Raw genomic sequence first — 13,149 nt, 5'->3', positions numbered from 1 at the left:
TGCACAGCTGCCACAGCAGACTGTGCACATCTGCACCTCACCCAGCTGTACATATCCAGGTACCCTCATCTGTCTCACTAAGCCACATGTCCCCAGGCACAGACATGTTCTGTGCATATCTTCAAGCCCCTAGCTTCCACCGCTGGTCCACAACCCCCAGGCACCAAAGGACATTGGGAAATCTGGCATAGGACTAGTAGCCCTGTGCAATTTTGCTAACACTCCTGCCCTGTGCCCAAGTTATCCAGCGGGCATACCACCCCACAGCTGGCCTGCCTGGGTCCCACTAACACCACTGAGACAAAGCACAGCCCACAACAGGCAGACATCTGCAGTGCAGGTGCAGACACCTGCACTAAAAGGAAAAGTAACCCAGACACAGCAGCAGGCCGTGAACAATACCTATACGATAGCCTCCTGAAGGTCCAGGTCTTATAAACGGAGATGTGCACTGCTGAGGTCTCCAGGATCTCTTCTTCATAACGTTATTAGTTTCAAGAGCAGAAGGTACAGCTGACTTTCTTAACACAGAGAAATAGACAGTGAGACACAAAATGGACACACAGAGATGTTTATCCACAATGAAAGACCTAGTCAAAGCCACAGCCAGAGATCTAAGCCAAAGAGATGTAAGTAACATACCTGATACAGATTTGAAAGCAATGATCATAAGGATACTCATTAGAGTTGTGAAATGAGTAGAAGAGTGAAACCCCTGACTAGAGATAAGAAATAATACAGTAGACATTGAGGACACAATAAAGGAGAGAGAAGCATGCTGGAACTAACAGAGGGATGGAAGACGCAGAGAAACAAACCAGTGACCTCGAAGACTGAGTAATGGAAATTAATCACATTGAACCAAAGAGAGAGAACAGAATTCTGCAACGTGAGATGAGACTAAGGGAACTCAGTGACTACAGCAAAGATAACAATATTGATATTGTAGGAGTCTCAGAAGAAAGAGAAAAGGGGGCAGAAAATTTATTTGTGGAAACAATAGCTGAAAAATGCCCTAATTGGGGGAGGAAACAAACATCCTCATCCGGGAGGCTAGGGAATTCACATCAAAATGAACAAAATCAGGCCAACATCCAGACATATTGTAAGCAAACTTGCAAATTACAGTGACAATAAAGAAAAACTCTTAAATGCAGCAACACAAAGAGACCTTCACTTAGAAGGGAAGACCCATAAGGCTAGCTGGAAATTTAACTGACAGACCCCTGTCATTCCCTCAGGGAGGAAATCTCGCCTAAATAAGGTATTCCATGCCACTAAATTTGTTTTAAGTTTATTTATTTTGAGAGAGAGAGAGAGAGAGAGAGAGAGAGAGAGAGCGCACATGCAAGGGAAGGGCAGGAATAGAGGGAGAGCGAAAAGCCCATGACCACGAGGTCATGATCTGAGCCAGGATCAAGACTCGGACACTTAACCAAGCGATCCAGACCCCGAGAATGTGGAGTTTCAAAGGTTAGCAGGCTTGGCTGGGATACAGCCCTGAGGGCACTGGCCTAATCCTTGAGAGAAGGCAGCAAACTACTTACAGGCAGATGGTATGGAAACAGTGACCTGTACATCGCCTGGTGCACACAGTGGGGCGATTATACACTCATCATGGAGAGTATCCCTGAGAGGCAGTGTTCACAACAAGGGGACAAAGGAGCTAGGACAGAGGAGGTGTGTGGGACCATTTTCCTCTTCTTCCCCACAGCATAAACACAGCCATCTGCTGGAAACAATGTCATCCCCACACTGGCTGCCTAAGATGCTTACACCAACCCCACATTCCTGTGCTCTGGTGAGACTGGCCTTCTAGGTCAATCAGGCTTGCTTCGGTCCCAATGGAGGTGTCCCCTTCCCCAGGAGACCAGCAGAAGCCCATGACCACACCACCTCTCTTGACCAGACAGTTCTGCAGAGCTTCACTTCGAGTGGCAGTCATTTCAAGTCTCATTTAAGAAGCAGATCGGAGCTGACCTAGATAAAACTCAGCACATTCTGGCCAAGGACCATACATTGTCCATACAACTGGCCTGAAGGACAGTGCAGCCAGAACACAAAACAGTGTATGCAACACACACCACAGACACTCCCTGATGTGTCAGGCCCTGGACACTAGATGACCTCCTTTTCATAAAGCCATTCATCTCACAGACAGCTAACATAATGAGCTTTTGTAACACAGAGAAGACAAATACTCAGCCAAAATGCCAAGACAAGAGGAATGCATCCCAAATGAAAGAACAAGATAAGGTCATGGCCAGAGAAATGGAAGGAACACTTCCAAACTCATTCTATGAGGCCAGCTTGGCCTTGAGTCCAAACTGGACAAAGACCCCACCAGAAAGGAAAACTACAGACCAATTTCCCTGATAAACCTGGATGCAAAAATTCTCAACAAAAAGTAGCGAACCGGATCCAACAATACATACAAATAATTATTCACCACAATGAATTGGATTTATTCCTGGGATGCACCACCAATTCAATATCTGCAAATTAACTGATGTGATACATCACATTGATAAAAGAAAGGATAACAACCATATGATTCTCTCAATAGATGCAGAAAGAGCATTTGACACAATGTAGCATCCTTTCTTGATGAAAAAAAGCACTCATGAAAGGAAGGATAGAAAGATCTTGTCTGAATATCAGTATGTCCAGATACGAAAGTCCCACAGCTAATATCATCTTCAATGAGGAAAAACTGAGAGCTTTCCCCCTAAGGTCAGGAACACAACTGGGATGTCCACTCTCACCACTGTTATTCCACAAACTGTTGGAAGTCCTAACCTCAGCAAGCAGACAACAAAAAGAAATACAAGGCGTCCAAATTGGCAAGGAGGGTAAAACTTTCCCTCTTCACAGACATGATAATTTCCAAGGAAATCCAAAAGACTCCATGGAAAAACTGTTAGGACTGATACTGGAATTCAGGAAAGTCTCAGGATACAAAATCAATATACAGAAGTTGACTGCATTTCTATACACCAATAATGAATCAGCAGAGAGAAATCAAGGATTGATGTACGTTACAACTGCACTGAAAACCATCAAATACCCAGGGGTAAACATAACTAAAGAGGTAAAAGAATCAGTACACTTAAAACAATAGGGGGGCGCCTGGGTGGCTCAGTCGGTTAAATGCCAACTTCGGTTCAGGACATGATCCTGCATTTGTGGGTCTGAGTCCTGTGATGGGCACTGTGCTGACAGCTCGGAGCCTGGAGCCTGCTTCAGAGTCTGTGTCTCCCTCTCTCTCTCTTTCTGCCCCTCCCCTGCTCATGTGCGCGCTCTCTCTCTCTCTCTCTCAAAAATAAACAAAGATTAAAAAAATAAAGGAACAAACCATACAACATCTATGAAAGAAATGGAAGAAACACAAAGAAACGGAAAAACATTCCATGCTCATGGATGAGAAGAACAAATATTATTAAAATGTCAATACTACCCAAAGTAATCAACACATTCAATGCAATCCCTATCAAAATAACACCAGCATTCCTCACAGAACTAGAACAAACAACCCTAAAATTTGTAGGGAGCCAGAAAAGACCCCAAATCGCCAAAGTCATATTGAAAAAGAAAACAAAGCTGGAGACATTAAAATTTGGACTTTATGGTGTATTAGAAAACCGCAATCATCAAGACAGTATGGTACAGGCACAAAAACGGACACAGACATCAATGGAACGGAAAAGGGAACCCATAAATGGACCCTCAAACATATGGCAGAGTAATCTTTGATAACACTGGAAAGAATATCCAATGGAAAAACAAAAGTCTCTTCAGCAAATGGTACTGGGAAAACTGGACAGTGAAAAGATTGGACCTGGTCTATGTTCTTAAACCACACACACACACACACACACACACACACACACACCTCAAAATGGATGAAAGATATAAATGTAAGAAAGGGACCATCAAAATCTTAGAGGAGAAAACAGGCAATCTACCTCCTTGATCCTGGCCACAACAACTTCTTGCTTGTCATGTCTCCAAAGCAAGGGCAATAAAAACCAAAATGAACTATTGGGACCTCAAGATAAAAAGCTTCTGCACAGCAGAGGACACAATCAGAAAAACTAAAAGGAAACTTAATGGAATGGGAGAAGATATTTGCAGATGACATATCAGATAAAGGGTTAGTATCTAAAATCTATAAAAAATTATCACACTCGACACCCAAAAACCAAATAATCCAGTGAAGAGATGGGCAAAAGACGTGAAGAGACACTTTAACAAAGATGACATCCAGATTGGTCACACATGAAAAGATGCTCAATCTCACTTGTCATCACTGAAATACAAATTGAAACCACAATGAGATATCCCCTCACACCTATCAGAATGGCTAAAATTAACATCTCTGAAAAAGACAGATGTTGGCAAGGATGCAGAGAAAGGGAACGCTTTTGCAATGCTGGTGGGAATGCAAAGTGGTGTAGCCACTCTGGAAATAGTATGGAGATTTTTCAGAAAAACTAAAAATAGAACTACACTAGGCCCCAGCAATTGCACTACTACGTATTTATCCAAAGGATACACTAACGCTGAGTCGAAGTGGCACATGCACTGCAATGTTTATAGCAACATTATCAACAATAGCTAAATTATGCAAAGAGCCCAAACGACCATTGACAGATGAATGGATAAAGAAGATGTGGTATATTCATACAATGGAATATTACTCAGCGGTCAAAAAGAATGAAATCTTGCTATTTGAAACAACATGGATGGAACCGGACTTGATTATGCTAAGCAAAATATGTCAGAGAAAGACACACATCATATGATTTCTCTCATCTGTGGAATTTAATACAACTGATGAATGTAGTGAAAGGAAAGCAAAAATAAGATACAAACAGAGAGGGAGTCAAACGATAAGAGCCTCTTAAATACAGAGAAGAAACTCAGGGTTCCAGGAGGGTTACTGAATAGGGGTATGGGCTAAATGGGTGATGGGCATTACGGGCGCACTTGGGATGAGTATTGGGTATATTTTGTACTTGATGGATCACTAAATTCTACTGCTGAAACTGTATTCCACTATAAAGTAATTAACTTGGGCTTAAATTAAAAAAAAAGAAATATTAAAAAGAATTAAAGAAATGTACTACCAGTCAAAAGAAAAGAATATTTAAATCGGGCTCTTAGAGTGGAAATCTAGGACTAAAAGTGTTACAGACAAGAAAGGATCAGAGAAAACATCAAGAAACAATGGCAAAACAACTAGTAGAATGGCACTAAATATATACCTATTAATAATCACTCTAAATGTACATGGACTAAATGCTCCAATCATAAGACATTGGATAGGGAGTCAGAATGGACAAAACAAACAAACAAAAACAACACTTATCTAGATGCTGCCTACAAAGCTTTATTTGGACTTAAGTCACCTTCAGATTTAAAGTGAGGGAATGAAGAAACATTTATTATGCCAATAATGTCAAAAGAAAGCCAGTAGCAATACTTATATCAGGCAAAATAACCTTTAAAACCAAGACTCTATTTTGGTACACTTTGGGTAAATACCTAATAGTGACATTTCATGAACCCAGTATTTATAGCAGCATTATCAACAGTAGCCAAACTATAGAGAAAGCCCAAGTATCCATCAACTGATGAAGTTATAAAGAAGTTGTGGTGTGTGTGTGTGTGTGTGTGTGTACGTATGTATACGCATATATACATATGTACGTATGTGTAAGTTCATATATACAAACATATGTATATACAAAGAAATATAACTCAACTTCAAGAAGAATGAAATCTTGCCATTTGCAATGATGTGGATGGAGCTAGAATGTATTACACTAAGTGAAATATGTCAATCAGAGAAAGACAAACATATGATTTCACTCATGTGGAATTGAAGAAACAAAACAGATGAAAACATGGGAAGGGGGCAGGAAATGAGAAGAGTGGTAACAAACCACATGAGTCTCTTAATGTTAGAGAAAAAACCCAAAGGTTGATGGAGGGAAATGGGTCAGCGCTGGGCTAGATGTGGGATGAGTAGTAAGGAGAGCACTTGTTGTGATGAGCACTGGGTATTGTATGTAAGGGATGAATCACCAAATTCTACTCCCGAATCCGAGAATGCACTGTATGTCAACTATGACTTAAATTAAAATAAATAAATAAATGAATAAGTAAATAAATAAATAAAGCTATAACAAGAGATGAAGACGGACGCTATCTCATACTAAAGGGGACAATGAAACAAGAAGATCCAATGATTGTAAATTTTGATGCACCCAACATGCGATCACCAAGTATATAAAATATTTAACAACAACCATAAAGGAACTCATTTTTTATAATATAACGATAGTAGAGGACTTTAACACATTGCTCACATCAATGGACAGAAGCTGTAAACAGAAAATCAACAAGGAAACAATGGCTTTGGATGACACCCTGGACCAGATGGATTTAACAGATATATTTAGAACACTCCATACTAAAATGGCAGAGTACATATTCTTTTCAAGCGCACATGGGACATTCTCCAGAATTGATCATATTATAGGTCACATATCAGAAGAACAGCAGAAGGAAGGAAGTAATAGAGATTCAGGCAGAAATAAGGGATATCAAACCAAAAAGACACTAGACAAAATCAATGAAACCAGGGGCTGGTTCTTTGAAAACAGTAATCAACATGAAAACTTCTAGGCAGACTTTTCAGTAAGAAGAGAGAAAGGACTCCAATAAATAAAATCACAAGAAAGGAGAAATAACAGTCCACACCACAAAAATACAGTTAGAAGTTAATATTATGAACAACTATATGCAACAAATTGGACACTCTGAGAAAAATGGACAAATTCCTATAAACACACAAACTACCAAAACTGAAACAGGAAGATACATAAAATCTGAAAACAGAAAGAAATAAAATCAGTAATAAAAAAAATCTCCCCCCAACACAAGAGTTCTGGGCCAGATGGTTTAACTGATGAATTCTACCATCTATTTAAGAAAGAGGTAATATGTATTCTCCTCGAATTATTACGAAAAGTAAAAAAGAAGGAAAACTTATAAATTCATCTTATGAGGCCATCATTACCCTGATACCAAAACCAGATAAAGCCTCCACTAAAACCGAAAACCGGCGGGGCGCCTGTGTGCCTCGGGCTGTTTACTGTCCAACTCTTAATTTTGGATTAGGACATTATCTTGCGGTGCGTGCATTTGAGTTCCATGTTGGACCCTGCCATGACAGTGTGGGGCATGGCCAGGATTCTCTCTCTCCCTATCTCTGAGCCCCTCCCTCACTTTTATGTACTCAAAGGAAAGAAATAAACATTTAAAAAATGTTAAAAAATTTTTTAAATAAAACTGCAGCCCAATAGCCTGATGACTATGTATGCAGAAATTCTTATTAAAATACCTTCAAATTAAAGTCAACAATGCATTAATAGAATCATTTACCATAATCAAGTGGGATATATTCCTGGGCTGCAAGGGTGGTTGCACATTCACAGATCAATCAACATGATGCACCACAGTAATAGAAGAAAGGATAAGAGCAATACAATGCTTTCAACAGATGCAGGAAAACTATTTGAAAGAATGTCACATCCATTCATGATAAAACCCCTCAGCAAAGTACATTGAGACTCAACCTACCTGCACATAATAAAGGTCATCTAGGAAAAACCCACAGTTCATCTCATCCTCAATGGGGAAAAATTGAAAATTTTTCCTCCAAGGTCAGGGACAAAACAGGGATGACCCCTCTCACCAGTGTTATCCCACATAGTACGGGAAACCCTAACCACAGCACTCAGACAACAAAAAGAAATAAGAGGCATCCAAATCGGCAAGGAAGAAGTAGCACTTTCGCTATTTGGAACTGACATGATGTGTTCTATAAAAAACATGAAAGATTCCCTTAAAAATTGCTAGAATTGATATATGAATTCCACAAGTCACAATATACAGAAATCAAGCTACATAGATGTATTGCATTTCTAACACAAATCATGAATTAACACAGAGAGAAAGTAAGGGATCATTCCCATTGACAGGCTCACAAATACCACAAGAAACCAGGAATAAACCTAACCAAAGAGTTGAAAGACCTGTACTCTAAAGTCTATGAAACACTGATGAAAGAAATGGAAGAGGACACAAAGAAATGGAATACATTTCATGTTCATGGATGGGAAGCACAAAATACTGTTAAAATGTCTACACTCCTCAAAACAATCTACACATATAATGAAATCCCTATCACACTAACAAAATCATTTGTGACAGAACAATGACAAATAATCTCAAAATTTGTATGGAATAACAAAAGTCCCCAAACAGCCAAAACAAACTTGAAGAAGAAAAGCAAAGCTGGAGACATCACAATTCCAGACTTTAGGTTATATTACAAAGCTGTACTGATCAGAACAGTATGGTACTGGCAAAACAACAACAACAACAACAACAACAACAACAACAACAACACCACCAAAACACAGAGGCATAGATCAACAGAATAGAAAGGCAGAAATGAACTCACACCTATATGGTCAATCAATTCTCAAAAAAGCAGGAAAGAACATCCAATGGAAAAAAAGATAGTCTTGGGACACAGGGGTGGCTCAACCAACAAAGCGTGTGATTGTGAATTCAGCTCAGGTTATGATCTCAGGGCAGTGCAGAGCATGCGTGGGATTCTCTGTCTCCATTTCTCTCTGCCCCTCTTCTGCATGCTCTCTCTCTCTCAAAAATAAGTAAATAAACTTAAAAAAAGTTTATTTTTTAAAAATAATTCATATATCAATTCTAGCAATTTTTAAGGGAATCTTTCATGTTTTTTATAGAACACATCATGTCAGTTCCAAATAGCGAAAGTACTACTTCTTCCTTGCTGATTTGGATGCCTCTTATTTCTTTTTGTTGTCTGATAAACATATGGTTTTGGAAAAACTGGACAGCATCCTGCAAAACAAAACAAAAACAACAATGGACTACTTTCTTACAACATACACAAAAATAAATCCAACATGGATAAAGACCTATATGTGAAACCTGAAACCATAAAAATCCCAGAGGATAACACGGGTAGTATCTTATTTGACATTGCCTGTACAAACGTCTTTGCAGATATATCTCTACAGGTAAGGGAAACACAAGCAAAAATAATGAGACTTCATAAAAATTAAAACCTTCCATCACCAAGGAAATAATCAACAAAACTAAAACACCTACAGAATGATATTTGCAAATGACATCAGATAAAGGGTGAGTGACCAAAATATATACAGTTATACAGCACCCAAAAAATGAAAAATCTGATTAAAAATGGGCAGAAGACAAAAATGGACATTTCCCGAAGGAAGACATATACCTGGCCAAGAGAAAAATGAAAAAATACTCAACAATACTGATCTTCAGGGAAATACAATTCAAAAGTACAATGAGATAACACATCACATCTGTCACAATGACGAAAATCAATGAAGGATGAAACAGCAGGTGTTGCCAAGTATGTGGGGGAAAGAATAACTTGCACTGTGGGTAAGAACGCAAACTGGTGCAGCCAGTCTGGAAAACATTATGGAGATTTCTCAAAAAAAAAAACAACAAACCTGGAAATGGAAGTACCTTTCGATCCAGCAATTTCACTACAAGGTATTTCCACAAAGAATACAAAATCTTCAAAGGGATACATGCACCGTGATGTTTACAGCAGCATTTTCTACAACAGCCAAATTACAGAAACTATCCAAGCATCCATCAACTGATGAATAAATTGAGATGTGGTATATGGAATGTAATATTATTAGGCTGTAAAAACATGAAATCTTGTCATTTGCCATGAGCTGGATGGAGCGAGAGAATGTTATCCTGGGTGAAATAAGCCTTTCAAAGACAAATACCAGATGATTTCACTAACACATGGATATAAAACAAAACAAAGCGGGGGGGGGGGCGGGGAGTAGACAGTGACAAACAGACTTTTAACTAGGAAACAAACTGAGGGCTTCCAGAGCAAGGTGGGGAATGGGTGAAACAGCTGCTGGGGATTAAGAAGTGCACCTGGGATGAGCACCGGATGACGTGTGGAAGGGTTGCTCTATATTTTACACCTGAAACTAATACTACACTGTATCTTTACTCACTGCAATTTAAATTCAAGATAACGTACGTTAATGACAGGTACCTACCAGGTTTTCTGTAGTTTGCAATCACTTAATTAGGTTGGAAAATTAACCATGAAACTTTTTAAAAGGCATGTATGATGAGGGGGACAGTTTGTGCCCTTACCTCGGTCACTGGTTCTAGCAGGCCTCGGAAAGTGGGTCCCAGCTCATTCTTCTAGGAGTTCCCAAGACGAACATGTCATGTATTCATGTCCTAACAGAATGCAGCTCCCGTTCTTCTGAATTTCTGTCAGGTTTTCTTCCCGGAAACAAGCCTGAATCTGGAACAAACCATCGACTGCATCGATGAGGTGATGTCGTGGGGCTCCGCAATCCACAAGACCTTTAGTAAAACATGTCTTGTTCAAATACTGTCCGGGAAGGGGAGGAATGAAACACGGGAACAGCCCAGAAAACGCAAGGGCCTGTGCAGCTCAGCAACCAGCTTGCCCAGGGAAGCCACCCAGCGCCCACTCCTCAGCGCTCAGTACAATAAGGCAAATTCTCTCTGGCTACTCAGGAGATGCCAAGTTGCTACAAAGCTCCCAAGATCTCCCCTGGGGCGGGCGGCACAACCTGCTGGAAATGCAGCTCTGCTCTCTGTACTGAGGCAGTGGCAGAGGCCCTGAGTCCTCTGAGAGCAATCAAAGCCCTTCCTGCTCTCAGGTGCCCTGGGTCAGAAAAGCCGATGGTGCGCCCTCTGCTGGCCATCACTGCCTGGACAGAGGAACCCGCCCCTCCGGGTCTGTGGTGCTCGAGCTCTCTCTGTTGGCCATCATGGGAATTCCTGCAATGCAGAAGGCCCTGGTAGCTCAGCTGAGACACTGAAGGTACCTGGGTAACTAAACCTGTTCTCCACATTGGGAAAGGTTTTAATGACAGGGCCTGGGACACAAAGAAATCTTTTCCTTCTCCTTTCTTGTGAGTGAAGAATGAAACCAAATTTATTAACGTAATGACATCATTTGTAATGTTTTAAGCAATGTTCACAGAAAAATAGACCGCCAATTTACACTTGCTGAGCAAGTGGCAATTGTGTTTACCACCAAAATACTTAGGTTAGATAAAGAATGAACACCTTTGAGAGAGATAACGGCATCAGCTATGGAATGAATGAGTCCTAGGGATACAAGGGACAGCCAATGTAATGGAGTCAATCCTGTAATAATACTGTTGCATGCTTTCACAGGATAGCTACACTTATGCTTAAGTACAATATAATTTATAGACATATGGAATGACTACAATGTATGCCTAAAACTCATACAAATGTGTGAACAATATTTCAATTAAAAATAGACATCCTTTACACTATTTTTAATTTCTCCTTCCTTGCCAATAAACTATCATTCCTGGGCGCTTGGGTGGCTTAGTCGGTTAAGCGTCCGACTTTGACGCAAGTTGTGATCTTGCAGTCCATGAGTTTGAGCCCCGCATCAGGCTCTGTCCTGAGAGCTCAGAGCCTTGAGCCTGCCTCAGATTCGGTATCTCCCACTCTCTCCCCCCTCCCCAGCTCGAGCTCTCTCAGAAAAAGAAAAAAGAAACATTAAAAATGAAAAATAATTCCTAATTTGGAATTTGTGAAATTCCATTTCTACCAGATTCTCTAACATCACCATCTTGATGTGGAGAGCTTATCTGAAAAGTCACTAATACTATCTTTGATGACACATATGTGACAAGGTCAGAATGAAACTTACAGGGGAGCTATGAATCAGTTGTGAATTTACAGTATGTATCCTTGGCTAATATTTCCAATGAAACGTGCTTTAGGGACTCGGATGGATGAAATAATGTCCACCAGTCATATAGGTAAATATCCTATAGGACCATTATGCCTTCAATTACTAATTGCCATCTCTTCAGCATTAAAAGAAAGCTTGGACAAGAAAATGTCTTTGAATTTGATGTAAGAGAAGACTAGAGTGTTTTAAAGTGTTCACCTACCTTCTGGAATCCTCAGATTAGTTGTGGACAGGAGGATAGCAACCCACGATTGGGATGCACACCACTAGTCCCAGAGGGAGGATATGGACCTTATTGTCAATTTTTTAAATCAATATCAGCAGTCCACCTCTGCCAGGTACAGACTTCAGGACCTGGGGACAACATGATGCCTGAGGCCTGGGTTCAGAACTTGAGGAAGGCCAGCTGGTGAGGGAGAGGGGAAATCCAACAGGGCCTGGGGCAGTGAGAGAGATGGCCCCAGGACACCTCCCCACAGGGCAGACTTGGAGTATACCTGCCAAAGAGCAGCACAATCTCCCTCAAGACATCCTTCTCCATGACAGAACATGAGGCTGAGCCTCACAATTCCAGAAGAAATGAGGGATACCCATCTGTTCAATTCCAATGGCATCTGCAGAGCTTGGACCCAGGGATGTTGGAGTCTTGGGGTCATGGAACTCTGATGGCTATGATACAAGCCCTTTCTGCCCCATTACTCAGAGCCACCTCATACATCCTGTCTCCCCGGGCGCATCTAACGCCATCCACATACCTCGAGTTGGTGTCTACCTTCCTCTTTGTACTTCCTCTTTGTCACTGTTTCTCTCTAACCACATCTATGTTTCTTCCTTTCACTCTTTACGGAGTGGTGTAACATATGGTGCTAACCTTCATTCTTATACATGTGAATATCCAATTTTCCCAGCACCAGTTATTCAAGAGACTATTCTTCTCCACTGTGTATTTTTGACTCCCTTGTCAAATACTAGTTGACTGTGCATACATGGGTTTAGATTGGGCTCTCAATTTCCGTTCCATTGTCTTGTGTGTGTGCTTATGCCAGTGACATAACAGTGACTTCTTTGTGTTAGAATGAAGCTTGAAATCAAGAAGTGTGATGCCTCCTATTTTGTCCTTTCTTGCATTGGCTACTTAGGGTCTTTTTGTGGTTCCAAATACATTTGAGGATATGTGTTTCTAATTGCACAAAAATTGCATGGGAGTCTTGATAGAGATAGCACTGAATCTCTAGAGGGCT

This window comes from Panthera pardus, unplaced genomic scaffold (assembly GCF_024362965.1).
Source record: "Panthera pardus isolate Hobbes unplaced genomic scaffold, ASM2436296v1 HiC_scaffold_20, whole genome shotgun sequence".
Classification (NCBI taxonomy): domain Eukaryota; kingdom Metazoa; phylum Chordata; class Mammalia; order Carnivora; family Felidae; genus Panthera; species Panthera pardus.
The sequence above is the reverse complement of the archived record's forward strand: the minus strand, read 5'-3'. Positions refer to the sequence as shown.